This window comes from Nycticebus coucang, chromosome X (assembly GCF_027406575.1).
Source record: "Nycticebus coucang isolate mNycCou1 chromosome X, mNycCou1.pri, whole genome shotgun sequence".
Taxonomy (NCBI): domain Eukaryota; kingdom Metazoa; phylum Chordata; class Mammalia; order Primates; family Lorisidae; genus Nycticebus; species Nycticebus coucang.
Window position 1 is genome coordinate 38,391,817 of NC_069804.1, and position 18,586 is coordinate 38,410,402.

The 18,586-nt window shown below is 36.8% G+C and overlaps 1 protein-coding gene across 3 annotated transcripts in view; it reads left to right on the forward strand.

Annotated features, from left to right (window-relative positions):
* The window catches only part of LOC128577879 (transmembrane gamma-carboxyglutamic acid protein 1), a 108,468-nt gene that overhangs the window by 81,744 nt on the left and 8,138 nt on the right, over positions 1-18,586 (forward strand). The gene's annotated exons all lie outside the window — the stretch shown is intronic.

Sequence of the window (18,586 nt, forward strand, 5' to 3'; positions counted from 1 at the left end):
TAACATTTTAAAACATTTTGCTTCTCATACAAAAGAAAAGACGTAACCAGACTTCCCATCCTACTCAGTGAGAATACTCCTCTTCACTTCACTTTACTCTAGACTGCATACTATTCAAGGAAAACAGGGATGGAAAAGCACAAACCAGGGGTGTAAATTCTATAGATGCTTTACAGCTGGGAATTACATTACCAGAGATAGCTTTTGTAGAAAGATCTAGTCCTGGGCATCACAGAAAAGAAAAAATTAGATACTAAACAAGTGACATAAGATGTGCTAGAGTGACAGCAAATATACCTCATTAGCAGCAAATGCAGAAGAGTTTTAAAGAAAAGAGGATTTGTTCTTTTGTTAAAAGATCAAAAGAAGGGCTCGGGCATAAGAAGAAGCTGAAAGAAAAATACCCATAGAGATTGCTAGATTCTAGTGTGCACAGCAAAAACAAAATCAGTTTATAAATAGAGCCTCATTATTTCAAATCTCAGTTAAGTTGCATGGTTAAAAACAGAAAAAAAAAAAAACTACATTATAATCAGTCAATCACAAAGCACTGTTGGCTTTTAAAATTTTTTCCAGCTTTTTTCTTCTACATCTGCTTAGTCTTTGTTGGTTTTATTTTATACATTTTACTTCTTTATACAATTAATACATGTGTGTTTTGAGAAATTGAAAAATGCAGTAACACCTGAATAAAATCACTTGAATTTTTAGCACCACTAGTTTTATAATTTTGGTGTATTCAGCCTGTTTGTATGGATACTATGTAAATAAGAAAAATAGAATAAAAAATAGAATTATAGTAGAAATAGTATATTGTAGCATGCTGTTACTCATAAAAACTATCTCAAGTATTTAAAACATAGACAAAACTTGGCTATTGGTACTATGTTTTATCAAAGAATCTAAATTATAGATGTTCTACTATGGTTTTGAGAAAACTAATGACTTTTCACCCTACCTTATCATTCTCCTTTAAAAAGAATAAATACTTGTTTGAAATTTATTGTTCTAAAAGTACTTTATACTAGTTAATAATATTCTTTTTTTAAAAATCACTTTACTGAGGTATGATTAACATACAAAAAGCTGTATATATTTAATGTATACATCTTGATGAGTTTGGGGATAGATGCATACCCATTAAATCATCACCACCATCAAGGCTGTAAACATAGCCATCACCTCTCAACGTTTCTTCTTGCTCCTTTTATTACTATTGTTGTTGTTATTATATATGTGGGGGGGGGTGGGGAGGTAAGAACACTTAACATACGATCTATCTGCTTTGCAAAATTTAAGAATATGATATAGTATTGTTAACAATTGTAGGCACTCTGCTGTATAGTAGATCTCCAGAATTTATCTTGCATAACTGAAAGTTTGTGTCCTTTGGCTGCTACCTCCCTGTTTCCCTCTTTCCCAAACCCCTGTCAACTACCACTTTCCTCTCTGCTTCTATTAGTTCACTTTTTTTGATTCTGCATATAAATGAAATCATACACTGTTTTTCTTTCTGTGCCTGGCTTATTTCACTTAACATGTTTTATCCATGTTGTTGCAAATGGTAGGCTTTCCTTCATTTTAAGGTTGAATTGTATGTTCAAGCCACATTTTCCTTATATATTCATCTGGCAATGAACACTTTATTACTTCTAGGAATTATAATTTAGAAACCAAGATATGGGAACAGAGTGTGCTTATTGCTACCAGGGTGTCAGTACTTCTGGTCCATTGAGTAACAGGGCTCAGAAAAATAAAAACCACATGTACATATACACATACATGCATATAAATGTCTATATATACACATATACATAAAATAACAAATTCATTCTGCTAATCTTCACTTCCAATCCAACCCCTCAGGGCTTTTCTAACCATTCTGTATTTGTACATAAGATGTAGATATTCTTCCACAGTGAGAATCTTGGCTCCCAATATTAACTCATTTGCTCAGTCCTATAATATACACACAATAGTTTAAGAATTTTAGTATCCATACTATAATAGGGAGGTGGGAAAACCTTTCAATTCATTCATTCATTTATTCATTCATTCATCAATCTCATCAAGCAAGCCAGCCAGGAAATCACTAAGTATGTATTCACAATGATTATCCTTTTTAAAGGAAGTTATCCACGGTGTCCATAAAGTTCATGTGCAATTTACTATGTTAAACTATTTTAAATTGCACATGAACTTTATGTCCACCTTGTATGGTACTCCCTTGTAAGTATGGGCCACAGTTTAGTTAGCTAATCTGCATTTGGGTATTAAGTAGTTTTGATTCTATTTTTTTTTCCAATGACAGATAATTCTGCAGTAAATAACTTTGTGCTTTTATTTTGGATATTGGAAGTGTATCTTCACAGTGAATCCTGAAAAGTGGAATTCCAGGGTTAATGCATATGTAATTTTGTTAGATATTGCCATGGTACCCTCCATTTGCTCTTTTATTGTTGATTAGTTTGAGTTCTCTTTTGAGAACTCAGTCCTTTGTCAGATTCATAACATGCAAATACCTTCTCCCATTTCAAAGGCAGTCTGTTTGCTTTAATTGTGATACCTTTAGCTGAGCAGAAGCATTTTAGATTGATCAAGTCCCATTTATTTGTTTTTGGTGTTGCTGCAGTTGCCAGGGGCTTCTTCATAACATCTTTTCCCAGGCTAATATTTTCAGGCATTTACTCCACACTTTCTTCTAGAATTTTTATTGTTGCAGGTCTTAAATTTAAATCTTTCATCAAGGGTCAATATTTGTCATTGGTAAGAGGTGCGGGGCCAGTTTCAGTCTTGGATATGTGGCTAACCAGTTCTCCTGGCACCATTTATTAAATAGAAATTCTTTTCCCCAGTGCATGCTTTTGTTTGGCTTATCAAAGATCAGATGGTGACTTTTGATATTTTTAACCTTGTAATTTTGAGATAATTATACATTCACATAAAATTGCAACAATAATGCTGAGAGGTTTCATGTAGTCTTTCCCTACTTTCTCCCAAAGATTATGTCTTATATAACTACAAGATCAAAATCAGGAAGATCTATCGGTGCAATCTGTGTGTATAGTTCTATGCCATTTTATCACTTGTGTAGTTTTGTGTAAGCACCACTACAGTCAAGGTGCAGATTTATTCCATCACCACAAAGTTCTCCCTGTCCAACCATCCCTAACCCCTGGCAATCACTAATCTGTTCTCCAATTCTATAATTCTGTCATTGTAAGAATGTTATATAAATGGAATCACACAGTGTGGAACTTTTTGAGATTGACTTTTTACAGCTAGTAAAATGCTCCTGAGATTCACCCAAGTTGTAATGTATATCAACAGTTCAGTCATTTCTATTACTCAGTAGTATTCCATGGTATTGATATACCATGGTTTGTTGAACCGTCTACCCACTAAGGTACATCAGTGTTGTTTCCGGTTTGGAGCTGTTACAGATAAAGCTGCTATGAAATTGCATACAGGTTTTTTTTGTTGACATAAATTTTCATTTCGCTGGGAGTATAGTCGTGAGATTGTATGGCTAAATGTGTAGTTCTTTAATACACTGACTAATTTATCATTCTATAAATTACATTAATTCCCACCAGCAGTGTTTGTGTGACCCAGTTTCCCTAAACACTCTACAGCACTTGGTGTTGTTACTGTATTTTATATTAGCTACTCTGATAGTCGTGTAATAATATTGAGTTTTTAAGAGTTCTTTATTATTGTAGCTATGGTTCCATTGTCAGATGTGTGGTTTGTAGGCTGTTGATTTTTATGTGTTAATTGTATATCCTACTTCCTTACTGACCTGTTTACTGCTTGAGTTAGTTTCATCACCGACTCTCAAGGTGATTGATGTTTTTAAATGCCTACCTCTCTGTTATGTTTCTCAGTGCCTCTGTGTATCCTTTCCTGCACACAGAGACAGCATGTGTGCTGCAATTCAGCCATCTTTGAAGCAAGTAGAAGAAAATTCACCTGTGAGAGAATTTCTTGACAAATTCTCTATGTTCTCTAGTATCATCTTTTCATTCCTATAGAAATATTCTCATTAGCCTTCTACAAAAAGGAAAAAAAAAAAACAGCTCTTTTTTATACTCACTTCCCTATTGAACTTTTCCTGTCGTCATGGTTTGAAATGTTGCTGATTCCCAAATTAGAGGCCTACCTGAAAGCACAGATTTGTACAACTTACTGTCTATTCAGTGTCTTCTCTTGGAATCAAATACAGTGATCAAACTGTATTTCAGCACAGTAAACAAACACATTTTTACTCTATCCTCCCAAAATCTGCTCCTACGACAACCTTTTTGACCTCAGCAAGTAGTAATCGGTCCATCCATCCATTTGCAGATCTCCATACCTTATTGCCATCCCTGACTCTTTCTTTTTCATATCCCACACCTAATCTGCCAATAGTTGGTTCTAATGTGAAAATATGTTCAGAATTTAGTCACCTGTGTGTCACCACTTTACATTCAAGCCACTAGCACTCTCTTATCTGTATTATTTCTTTGCCCTCTTTCCAATAATTGATTTTTGAAGCAATAGGCTAGAGCAATCTTTTGAAGTCTCTGCAACAGTTTTCCATCTTCCTCAGTAAGAGCCAGAGTGCTCAGAATCACCCACAAAGCACTACACAATTTGAAGTGTGTCTCCACCCTACACCTCCACTCCATCTGCAGCCATTTCTTTACCACATCCTACATCCCCTATGATCATTCACTCCTTACTCACTTTAGAGTGGATTTCTTATGCCCCCTCATGCACACAGACAGCATATGTCCCTCCTCATGGCTTTAGCACTTGCTGTTTCCTCTTCCAAATAGATATGTCTGGGCTCCTTCACTGCTTTCAGATTTTTGCTCAAGTTCACTTTCTCAGTTGAGCAAGGATCCTACCATAAATTGCAACCTTTTAACCCTTCTGTACATTATTTTTCTTCCAGTACTAGCATTGCCTGACATCTATTTATTTTATCAGTTGATTTTTGCTCTCCTAAATGCTCCATGACAGCAGCATCTCTCATCTGTTTTGTTCATAGCTATGGTTCTTAGCCTATAAAGCAGTACTGGCATGTAATAGGGGCTAAATAAATATTTGATGAAGAAATGAATGAGTGGATGGGCATATTATGAAATGCATTTAAAGCATGGGAAGAAGTGATTTAAAACTTCTATCAGTTCCCAAGTCGGTTGATAGATGTAAACTTTAAAATGTTTTTTTATTATGTTGGTGATACATTTGTTCCCTTTATGGTTTAAAGTCTTTTGTCTGAGTCTGCTTATGCCGTTAAAACCATACCATTCACAATAATGTGTGCTGAAGGGCTTTTTGTCTAATAAGTGTAATAGAATTGGCATTCTTATCCTTGATGTATTTCAGAATATTGTCCGTTATATGTTAAGAAACATCTAAAATTTCACAATACAGTTTCATCTTAATCTTGGCAGTGAAGAAAATGATTGCCTTTTGAGATTTGCTTTCTATTCCTAGACTAGTTATTAAAACTATCTTTTTGCTTACTAAAATTTATTACTCAGAACTTTTTTACTCATACATATTTTAATCATCCCCCAACCATGGATCATGTGAATTTAGAAGATTTCTTTTATTTTTTTACCCACATATTATCCCAAAACGTATTTTTTTTTTATTATTTGGGATTCATTGAGGGTACAAAGAATTAGGTTACACCGATTGCATTTGTTAGATAAAGTCCCTCTTATGATTGTGTCCTACCCCCAAGAGGTGTGCCATACACCGTGACCCCCATCCCTCTCTTTTTTCCCCTGTCCCCACTTGCTCATTCCCCTACCCCCCTGCCTTGTATTAGCTCATCTACTGCTTTCATATTAGAAAAGAATACATTGGATTCTTGCTTCTCCATTCTTGTGATGCTTGACTAAGGAGAATGTGTTCCGTCTCCATCCAGGTTAATACAAAAGATGTAAAGTCTCCATCTTTTTTAGTGTCTGAATAGTATTCCATGGTATGCATATACCATAGTTTCTTAATCCATTCCTGGATTGGTGGGCATTTAGGCTGTTTCCACATTTTGGTGATTGTAAATTTAACCGCAGTTAGCAGTCTAGTGCAAATGCTCTTATGATAAAATGATTTTTTTTTCTTCTGAGTAGATGCCTAGTAATGGGATTGCAGGATCAAATGGGAGGTCTAATTTGAGTTCTTTGGGGATTCCCCATGCTTCTTTCCAAAAAGGTTGTATTTGTTTGCAGTCCCACCAGCAGTGTAAAAGTGTTTCCTTCTCTCCACATCCACTCTGGCATCTGCAACTTTGATGAGACTTTGTGATGTGTGTAGAAGATTTATTTTAGTAGAATGCTTATTTGTAATTATTTACATAATTTGGAACATAAGTCTTAATTATTCAGTGGTAGAAAATGTATTGTACTTTATCATCTTCGCTGTGTAGAAATTGGGTCAGATTTATTCAGACATTATCTGCTGAATGCCTCCTAAGTAACAGACATAGGACATATAACAGTGAATAAGCTACCCCTCCCTCGTGGCATTTGAGATCTGTTAGAAGAAGTAGACATTCACACAAAAGTTCACATAAAGCTCATTGTACCCCTTAAATATACACGATTTTTACTTAATACTTCAATTATACTTCAGTAAAGCTGAGGTATCATTCCAAAATCTTCTGCTTTGAGAATCAAAATGACCTGATTTTGTGTCTCAGCTCTTGCCACCTACTGACTATATTTCTTTGTGCAAACATTTTATCTTTATAGGACTCAATTTCTGAATCTTTTAAATGGGGAAAATAATACTTACAGCATGAGGTTTGAGGCTATGCACTTAGACTAGAACCTGGCACAGAGGATACTTTCAATAAATATATTTTATTCCAGTTTTAAAGTACTGAATTAGTGCTGCTTTATTTAGGAATCACTATTTTATCACTACCATTTTCTCTCTTCTCTGTATGGGATCATGGAGGTTCTCTGTATTTTAGACTTTTTGATTTTGAGCTGGCATTAAGAAAATAGTAGTAATTATTTAAAACAACTATTTCAGAACTTTTTTTCACAAATAATTTCTAGCTTATTTTGCTTAACTTTCCAAAATGGTTATCCTCAAACTTTAGAGTACATAGGAATAGTTTGGGTACTTTCAAATCTATGTAGTCCCATAAGCACCCAGATCTAGGTTTCTAATCTCATTCTTCAATATAATAAACCAGTACTTTACTAAAATAAACCAGTGATTTACTATTCTATTTTCATACCAATACCATGCTATTTTCGTTACTAGAATCAGATAGTGTGATGCCTCCATCTTTGTGCTTTTTGCTTAGGATTGCTTAAAACATAGCTATAGTCCAGAAAGTAGAAGGGAAGAGAAGAAAGAGGGGAGGGGTGGGGGAGGGGTGAGGAGGGAGGGTATTTGGGGGACCTCACCTAATATGCATGATGCAATGGTATATTTCAAAACTATTAAGAAGAGAATATAATTGTGATGGATGTATTAATCATTTCAATGTAAGTATTTCATATTGTATATCAAATCAGTACACTGAACCCCATAAATGCATCAATGTACACAGTTATGATTTAATAAAAAAAAAAACAGAAAAAAACCAGAATAGTAATAGACCATAATAGAGAACCCAGAGATAAATCCACGTGTTTACAGCCAACTGATTTTCTACATAGGTGCCAAGAACATATACTAGGGAAAGGAGACCCTCTTCGATAAATGATGCTGGGAAAATTGGATATGCATATGTGAAGAATGTAACTCTACATCCTTATCTCTTATTATGTGTGAACATCAAGTCAAGATGGATTAAAGACTTAAAGCTAAGACCCCAAATTATAAAGCTACTGAAAGAAAACATAGGGAAAATACCTCAGGACATTAGGCAAATATTTTATGTCTAAGACCTCAAAACACAGACAACTAAAATAAAAATAGACATATGGGACTATCCTAAACTGAAAAGGTTCTACACAGCACAGGAAACAAGAGAACAAAGAGACCTCCTGTTGAAAGAGAGAAAAATACTTGCAAGTTATACATCTGACAAGGGATTAATAGCCAGGAAACACATGGAACTCAACAACAAAAAGCTACCCAAAATCTCATTAAAATGTAGTCAAAGGACAGTATAGACAATTCTTAAAAGAAGATATACAAATGATGAACAGTTACATGAAAATATGCTAAGAATCACTAATCATCAGGGAAATGCAAATCAAAGCTACAATCAGATACCATCTTATCCCAGTTAGAATGGCTATTACTAAAAAGACAAAAAAATAACAAATGCTGGTGAGGACATGGAGAAAAGGGAACTCTTATACACTTCTGGTAGGAATATAAATTAGTATAACCACTGTGGAAAACAGTATAGATATTTCTCAAAAAAACTAAAAGTAGAACTACCATACGATCTATGAATCCCACCACTGGGGAAGTATCCAAAGAAAAAGATTTCAGTATATCAAAAGGATACATGCCCATGCATTTTATTGCAGCACCACAGTAGTGAGGATAAGGAATAAACCTAAGTGTCTGTTGATGGATGAATGAATAAAGAAAATTTTAATCACAGTGAAGTAATATTTTGTCATAAAAAATAAACTCGTGTAATTGGCAACAACATGGATGGAACTAGAGGTCATTATATTTAGTGAAAAACTCAGGCAGAGAAATGTAAATATCATCTCAATGGACATGTGGGAACTAAAATAGCTGATTTCATAGAGATAGTAGGATGATAGATACTAGAGGATGGAAAGTGGGTGGGTGGGAGGGGAATGAAGAAAGGTAAGTTAATAGGTACAAATAGAGAGTTAAATAAAAGGTATGTATCTATTGTTTTATAACAGAATAGAATAACTATGGGTAACAACAATGTGTTGTATATTCCATAGTAGCTAGAAGAAAGGACTTTGGTTATTTATTCCCAACACATAGAGAAGTAACAAATACTCCAAAGTTGATGAATACCTCAAATACTCTGACTTGATCATTATACATTCTGTGCATGTAACAAAAAATCGTATGTATTCCATAAATATGGAGTATCAATGATTGATACAAAGTATGTATCAATAAAAAATAAATAAATGAAATGTGGGTTGGATTCCGAAACAAAAGGATATTAATGGGAAAACTAGTAAAATCCAAATAAAGTGTTGTGTTTGGTTAGTAACAATGGACTTTTATGGGTTCACTAATTAGAACAAATGTACCATCCTAATGTAATATATGCAGGGGAATGCCACGTATTACCTTTGCAACTTTTACATAAATCTAAAATTACTGCAAAATGAGAAAGTTCATTTTTAAAAAAACCCTGTCCAGGATTCACAAGTCTCCATGGGGCAAGGGAACATGCTTTATTAGATAACACTTGGTTAGATTCTAAACAAAGCAAGGGGTTTAGCTAAAATTGCTTACTCAGAATATTCTATATTTCTAAGGGTATATATGACTATCATGTCTGGGTGTATTGTCCCAAGCCTTTATCCTGTTCCCTGTGACATCTATGTACCACTGCACTCCCATGTTGTGGCTACATTTTAGAAATTGAGTTATTAGTAATATTTAAGGATTTGAGATCTAAGTTCAGCAAACCATTTTTAAGTAACACCTCTTGTTCCAAAATGTTGCCATTTAAATTTGTTTTGCGTGGAAGTTACTGGGGAAGAACGAGAGATGTAGTGTTCCTTCATACCAGGATATATTACAAAAGCAAGACTGGGAATCTCTGAATGCCAAGCCTCTGGCAGAAAGTAGCATACAGACACTTACGGATGGGGATAGTGATTATAAGAAGTGCTCAGTGGCCTGGCACAGTGGCTCACACCTGTTATCCTAACACTCTGGGCAGCTAAAGTGGGTAGATTGCCTTGAGCTCAGGAATTTGAGACCAGCCTAAACAAGAGTAAGACCCCATCTCGACTAAAAATAGAAAAACTAGCTGGGCATTGTGGCAGGCACCTGTAGTCACAGCTACTCGGGAAGCTGAGGCATGAGGATTGCTTGAGCCCAAAAGACTGAGGTTGCTGTGAGCTATGATGCTATGGCACTCTACCCAGAGCAACAGAATGAGACACTGTCTCAAAAAAATAAAAATAAAAAAAAAAACCAGGCTGGGCGCCTACAACAGCTAGGGCGCCAGCCACATACATCCAAGGTGGCAGCTTCAAACCCAGCCTGGGCCTGCCAAACAACAGTGACAACTACAACAATAAGAAAAAGTAGCGCGGCATTGTGGAGGGACATGTAGTCCCAGCTTCTTGGGAGGCTGAGACAAGAGAATCGCTTAAGCCGGAGTTTGAGGTTGCTGTGAGCTGTGATGCCATGGCACTCTACCAAGGGCAACATAGTGAGACTCTGTCTCAAAAGAAAAAAAAAAAAGAAGAAGTACTCAGTGTCTGAGGTATTTAAGAATTGATCACTAGGTCCCAGATACTATGTATTGCACTTAAAGGCAGAAACTCAAATTTCTTGGTGCTGTTAGGGAAACTCTTGTTTGATCTGTTGCACTTAAGCCAGATTCAGAACCTGCCCCCAGCCCTGGTGATCAAAGACCTGCAAGAGATGAAAGAGTTCAAGAAGGAAGGGAGGTAGAAGTCAAGTCTGGGTACACTTGAGACAAACATGGGACATCACTGTGGTCCTCTTCCAGCCATAACCCATGCATTTTCATGCAAACCTTCCTGTAACCTTCCCAAGACTCATGGCAGACCCTCCTAGAAAAGCCAAATATGAAGTTTCCCTTGAGACCTGTGAGGGTGGTTTCCTGGGGCTCCCAAAGATTTCCTTACTACTTCTTTAGGGATTTCCTGAGAATGAGTTAAACAGGACCAAATTATGTCATTTTATACAATTAGTATCTTAGCTACTTTCCGAAGTGATGAAGATCTGACTTCTGCAGACAGCTATCATGTTATCCCATGTGTAATTGTTTAAAGTAAGTTTTTACTGACTATATTGTTGATATCGTTTTTAAATTAGGGGTTTTAGCTCTGGTGGTTGGGCCTTTTCATAGATTACAAATCATATATATCTCAGTTATTAATTTCAGGTTATGGTAGTTATGTAATTTGGAAGGTTTCAGCCTGTATGACATTAATAAACTAGTAGACTTCCTTCAATGGTAGGCTCTCCTGCTTGTGCCAGCAGTCTGTTAACCTTGACCTGAAGTTACCTCAGTAGGTTTCTTCTCCCAATGTCATTTAACCTTTTCCAGGTATTTCCCCAGAGACTGGGTGCTGGTGGGACTGATGGCTCCATTTGTTGTCACTTGTAGAGAATTGTTTATACCATAGACTTAATATAACTTGTGGCCCTGTCTCTCACCACTCTGCTGCTTTGAGATGCTTGACTGCTTGACAGGCTTTATTGTTATGTTAGGAAATTATTCACATATCCAACAGAGAGCTGCAGTAGAACTGATAAAAATAAAACACTCACATTCAGACTGGGATTTGAGTAAAACCCTAGGGCCTAAATCTCTCCCTCCATAAAAAGAAGAAGCAAAATCCACCCATTCTATGATGAGGCTGAGGTGTTATAAAATAACATAATAATCAGCAGAAAATGCCACTTTATTTTTCATTTTGATGATTTCTTTATACATAATAGTGTCTATTAGCTGGAGCCCATAAGTAAATTACCAAAAATTATAAACAGTTGTGAATAATGAAAAAATGTACCTACTCAGATAAACATATTCAGGCAAGTAGATGACAAAACCCAATTTCATTGATTCTCCATCATATTTTAACTTCTCTGAGATCAAAGTGAAGTTTACAAGCAATGACATGTCATCATTAATTGAAACCAGTTTTTTTTTATTTTTTAATACATAAAAATGACGTACTTTTCATTCAATTCATGGTATGTTATATTTGATAAAGTACAGAAACTAATCATTATTCCTGCCCACTCTTCATATATTCTGATCTGGATAGGGCCACTACTATAAGTCAATTTCTGTTACAGTGGATAGCTGCTATTTATTTCATACTGGAATTGTCATTTCCAGTGTTAGGGCACAGTCCACCAAGGGCAGGGTATTATATATCTGACCATGGCTCTCATAGTTAGCATATCAGTAACTAATATGCTGAACTAATATTCAGTTCAGCTACTTCAAAGTATTAATATAGTATCATTTGCAAAGGAATTTGGAACTTTGCTATACCTCTATATTGTTAGTCCAAGTCTTATGTACCATCAAGCTGAAAGAGGGAATCTGTCCCCTGCTTCCCATACAGCAATCAGTAGATTCAAAGACAGCTTTATTTTTATTTGAATTGTATATTTTAGTGGGTCACACTAATTCTATAATTTAAAATGCTATTATTATTTGACTGTTAAGGTAGTATCCAATTCCAAAAGCTAATGCTTGACACCATTGTGCATCATGAATTTGCTAAAGGTTGCTTTTCAATTCTATTATAGTTTTGAACTACCACTCTCATGGAATAGGCCCCAATCATCTTTTCATAGGGTCAATGAAAACCAAATAGGTCAAGCTCTTCATTTCATAAATGAGAAAATTACAGTCCCAGAGAAACTCTTGATTTGCTCAATGTCCCATGACAAGATACAAATGAAGCCCAAAATATGACCTAGATCCCAGGTCTTCTAATTCCATGTCTTCCCCAGTCCTTTCCTCCCTCTCCCCTCCTCATTGAACACAGTGTCCTTATAATTTAATTGATGATGCTTATGTTGGAGACTTTACAATGAAACAACCTACCGCCAGAATTCTTAGGCCAGGCCTTATTATTCAAGCTCAAGTATGGTAGAAACCGAAAAAATGGTAACTGGTATATACTCTTAGTTTTATTTTTATTTCTACTATTTCTTTTCTTTTTTTTTCCCCCATAATAAACAAACAAATATGGAATCAATAAATGGCCTACTTTGGAATGATTAAGCATACAATCAGGTGGAATCATCAAAACAAGAGCAGTCTAAAGATGGCTATTCCTCCTGTTACCACTTCCTGAATCGGGTCAGGAAGAATATCAGGTGTCAGTGTTTACAGTTGTTACACCCGTAAGATTTCCTTTTTTTTTTTTCATCAGTATGCTGCAATTTTATTATTATTATTTTTTTTATTGTTGGGGATTCATTGAGGGTACAATAAGCCAGGTTACACTGATTGCAATTGTTAGGTAAAGTCCCTCTTGCAATCATGTCTTGCCCCCATAAAGTGTGACACACACCAAGACCCCACCCCTCAAAATGCTTCAGAACAATACCTTTTGGGATAGACAAAGCAGATTTATTCCTCCCATCTTTAAACTGCTATGGTGAGTGCCAAAAAAACAATGATACTTTTGATTTCTGACTGGAATCGGAACTCATGGCTTTTGATTCCTCATTTGGTATTCATCAGCATCACACCTTGTGGCTAATACACTTGAGCACAAAGCAGGATATCCTGAAGAGAAGGAAAACTAATAGAACTTGCAATATAAATTGGACCAATATGGAAGGAGTATACAGGTAGACTGAGATTTCCTCTTATTATTTGAGAAGTGTCAATCTAAAATTGTAAAAGTTTTAGATTTGTTTGGTTTCATAGTGAGGTCACTTTCAAGGCAGGCGTTTTTAAGTTAAAAAACTGATGAGGTTTCTTTATAACTCTGGAGTAATAGCTGAATGGGAGATGATAAGGAAGTAGTAGTTTGATCTAAAGTTATTGAAATTGTTCAATGCTACAGATATTCATTTTTATTACTTTGAAGGAAAGATTGTATTATAAAGATCCAGGTGCATACTAATAAATAAAATCGGACAAACTAATAAAAATTATAATCCCCATTAGCTTAGATTTCACTAATTTTTCATTCCTTTTCTAGTTCCTTTAGAATAGGTTAAATTTTTGATTTTTTTTCTTTTCTAATATGATTTTAATCTTTTAAAATTTGTTGGAACTCAGTTACAACCAAGAATATGGTCTGTCTTGGTAGATACCACATGTGTATTGAGAAGAATGAGCTTCTAAAAAACCTATTTTAAAGTGTCTGTCTCTTGAATAATAATTTACATTCTTCCTCTTTTTCTTCCTGATTAGAAGTAGTCACTGGTTGCCTACAGAGAGGAAAACTGTGTGGCTTTTGAAACATGTAAACATATTACCTATTGAGAAAATTATTTGAACTTTTAGGAATAATTGTAAATGATAATTGAATCATGGTAGTTGTTAACCAAACCAGAAAGTGTGAAAAGTTCTGGAAGATAGGAAAAGCAGATATAATCAGATTTAAATCTGGAAAATTGAAACACCTACAAGAATAAATTGAAGCCCATCCCAGGAAATTTTAAGAACAAAATCAACAAAATTGAATCATTGCTGAAGGACTTCAGTAAACTCTGACAGCAGATCTGCGAGCCTGTGTCCTTACTGACCTTTCATCAACCACATTCTGCCCTACTTACAGTGGGAACAGGCACTACTGGCATTTGACTCTCTTCTGTCCTCTAAAACGACACTGGAAATAGAGTAAATTAATTGACCAGGAAAAGCACGCAAATTAGAGAAGAGTTTGAGATAACTACAGAACTGCAGAAGGGAAATAACATGAAAGCATACATCTACCTAGAACACAGATCTAGTAAAGACTTCCAATGTAGGAGAAATGCCATGCTTTTGGCATGTGGGATAGTTTCTGTCATACCTACAGCAAAAGACAAACCGTTGGGCAGTACCTGTGGCTCAAAGGAGTAGGGCGTCAGCCCCATATACTGGAGGTGGTGGGTTCAAACCTTGCCCTGGCCCAAAACTACAAAAAAAAAAAAGGCAAACCATTATTCCCAAAAGAGAAAATCACTCCTTATTGACACACTCCCTACTCCTATTCAAGGGAGAAGCCTGTTAGTGAAAGGACATCACAACTATGGATCGGATCCGTGCTAATTACCCAGAGGTGTCCATGACTTCCAAACACAAATAGACAAAGGTTTGCCAGATATTTGAGGAAACTGAAGAGGAAGTCATGAGGAACAAAGAAAATGAATTCCCGATGGGGGAGGGGGGTAGATAAAACACAGGAAAACTAAGAGAAGTGCGGCAGACACTTTCGGTTACTTATCCAGCAGCCATTTCACTCTTCCTCACTGTGAAAGCAATACTGATTTTGGGGGGGTCATGAGGGTAACAGTGTGCCCGGTTCCTTATAATAAATCACAAGTCTACATCCATCATGACATTCATATTTCTCTTTGAAGATACTTGCAGTATTAGTCTTTCTTGCCACTAGGAGTGGTCATGTGACTGACATCTGGGCTGAGAGAGACATGGAAATAACCTCATCTTTTGATAAAATCTTACTTCCTGATAGAAGAGACATTGCTTTGTGAAAAAGAGCATTTCCCTTTCATGGGAATCATCCTTAGGATGCTGGTGTGAGGATGTATGGCAGGAGCAGAGGTAGCCACTTTGTAACTACGAGGAAAGGCCAAGAGAATTGCAGAAAACTGGTGTAGACCCTGTCATATTTTTTGCCAGAGTCATCAACCCTGGAATTTTCTGTGACCCAGGCTCCTTGATAAGGATACGTGAATAGCATTATTATTTAACTACTTTGCAGATATTCCATTGCCTGTGGCTAACATAACATATATAAATTACTAAAGGGACAAGGCAGTTTTTAATCACATAGAAATCAAATCCATCTTTTTCCCCTATTTTTAAACTAATCAGTGTTACAAGTGCATGCTATATTAGGTACCATTTGGGGTTCTTTCCAGACATTGACTGTCTTTTCTGGTAACAACAATCTGATGAGCTACAGATCGTCCCAGTTTTACATATGAGAAAATGGGTTCAGGATAGGGTGATTTTCTAAAGCCATGTAATTAGTAGGCAGTAGAGCCAAAATGAGCTGGTTTCAGAAGAGGGTAATGTCTTTGTACCCTTTCTACTCTGCTGACGTCTTAATTCCTGACTGTATGTGATCCACATTACATAGGTGACTTTACTTAAGCACCAGACATATGGAATTAATCTATTCATCCCCCTTTTAAAATAAATGGTTGGCCGTTAAGTTTGCAGGTGGTGTGTGCATGTTCCCTTCCGGCATTCAGAGTATGTACTCTCCGTGGTGCATCCAGTCCTTAGGACTTATCACACCCTCCATGTTCACTGAACACACGGGTCTCTCAATCTTGTCTGCATGTCCTACTGGCTACTCTCTCAACCTGCACTTCATAGCTAGGATTCTGGAGGGGGTTACCTATACCTGCTGACTTCCCTGAAAACATGAGTTTCTTTGTTTGAAGTTTCAGAAGCAGTACTATGTCCACAAAGTTCAGGAATAAAACATATTGAGCTGATTTATGATGACACCTTCCTCCGGTCCCTGTTCACAAACTCTCAACTATCATCCTTCCCAGCACCAAAGAAAAGCTATCCTTCCTTGGGAGCTTACTGTATATCCTTACATACATTTGTTTTATGGAGATAACATACATAGATAGATACCCACCCTGTCTTACCCAAACAGTAACATAACTCACAAGATGCTGCACCTTGCCTTCTTTCCTCCTTAACAATATGAAAGAACAAAATTTTAACAGTAAGTTTTATGTACTGGTCACGACGGGTGATATTTTGGGACTTGAGATCCCTCCTTCGGCTTCTCACAACAGGACAGCTACCAATTCCCCCCAGTTTGTTGGATCCATTCAAGTGTCTTGAATCCAAACTCTAGCAGTTTCCCAATCATTCCATAGAAATTATGAGAGTTTGCTTTCTGCAAGCTATGTGCCACCTTGCAAAAGCTAGTCCCCATAATTCATGTAAACAAGATGCCACCGACCTTGGCTCTTCATCCCCCAGGTATATCATGTTCAACTGTTACTGAAAGAAATTGAATTGGTGCCTATCACGCCCAGCATAAATACTGTTTCCCAGCAACTATTCTACCCCCTAGTGGCAGTTTTCAAGATAATACCTTACTTTTTGTTTCAGTTTACAAATGATCTCTCTATTTGCTCCCAAGTTAGAGGGGCCTATTACTTCCTTGAAGACAAAGAAATTAACACCATGATAAGTGTGCAAATCCAGCCATTTTTCCTAGAAGATCTCTCCTGATAAAGAATCTTAAAACTCTTGGACAACCTCTTGCTTAAATTTCCCAACTTGGGGTATTCCTACCTTCTGCTCTCAACAAGACAGCTTTTGGAGTTAGGAGTGGTTTTTAGTCCCTGGTCTCCTGTAATCTTTCCTTCCCTGTACTGTCATTGTCATTCAAGGAAAGGGAGAAGCCAAAGTGAGTGCTGCCAGGCCCTCCTCAGCAATAAACTAAGTGTGAAAAATCACCCATTTCTCAGTGTTCCTGGGTAGCTTCTGAGCTGATTAATCAAAGATTATAAAACATGCCTAGCTCTACTCTCTCCAATTATGAATAGAGACCTTCACGCCTTGAGTCACTCAAGTTCTATTCATAAATGGAAATGTGAAAGCTCAAACCAGAAAAGTACACATTTTATCAAAGGGAAACAAATGTTCTTTGAAAGTATCTTGCCCCTTATGGATTTTGTTCTCAATGTCCCCTAACATAATGGAACACCTACCTCTTGGCCTCCTTTTTCTGAAATGGTTGTCAGACCTCTCTGGCAGCTCCAGAATGTACTTATCATTTGTATAATTTTAGCATGATCTAAAACCATGAATTCCCTTTAAGGACTTTTTTTTTTTTCTTGAGACCGTTTCACTATTTCGCCCTCGGTAGAGTGCCATGTCATCACAACTCACAGCAACCTCAAACTCTTGGGTTTAAGCGATTCTCCTGCCTCAGCCTCCCAAGTATCTGGGACTAAAGGCACCCACCACAACGTCCAGCTTTTTTTCTTTTCTTTCTTTTTTTTTTTTTTGGCCAGGGCTGGGTTTGAACCCACCACCTCTGGCATATGGGACCGGCGCCCTACTCCTTGAGCCACAAGCGCCACCCGTCCGGCTTTTTTGTTGTTGTTGCACTTGTCATTGTTGTTTACCTGGCCCTGGCTGGGATCGAGCCCACCAGCCTGTATGTATGTGGCCAGCATCATAACCACTGTGCTACAGGCACCCAGCTGACTTTTTTTTTTTCAATTGAATGAATATTTTACATTGTGTTTAAGATTGTTATAAAAGGGTGGCGGCTGTGGCTCAGTGAGTAGGGCACTGGCCCCATATACCAAGGGTGGTGGGTTCAAACACGACCTTGGCCAAACTGCAACAAAATAATAGCTGGGCTTTGTGGCAGGCACCTGTGGTTCCAGCTAGTCAGGAGGCTGATGCAAGAGAACCGCCTAAGTCCAAGAGCTGGAGGTTGCTGTGAGCTGTGATGCCACAGCACTCTACCAAGGGTGACAAAGTGAAACTCTGTCTCAAAAAAAAAAAATTGCTGTAAAAGGATGATTTAATTATTGTAGAAGTTCTCATTTATTCAGGCAGAAGTTTGGGCCACTGTAGGTACACAACTGCTAATTTTCCATCCCTCTAAAGCACCTCTCTACCAAATCTTGAAATAATTTGCCCTTTCAAAACATTTTTTGCCTTTTTCTGTAGGGAAAAGAATTATATAAATAGGTTACGGAAATG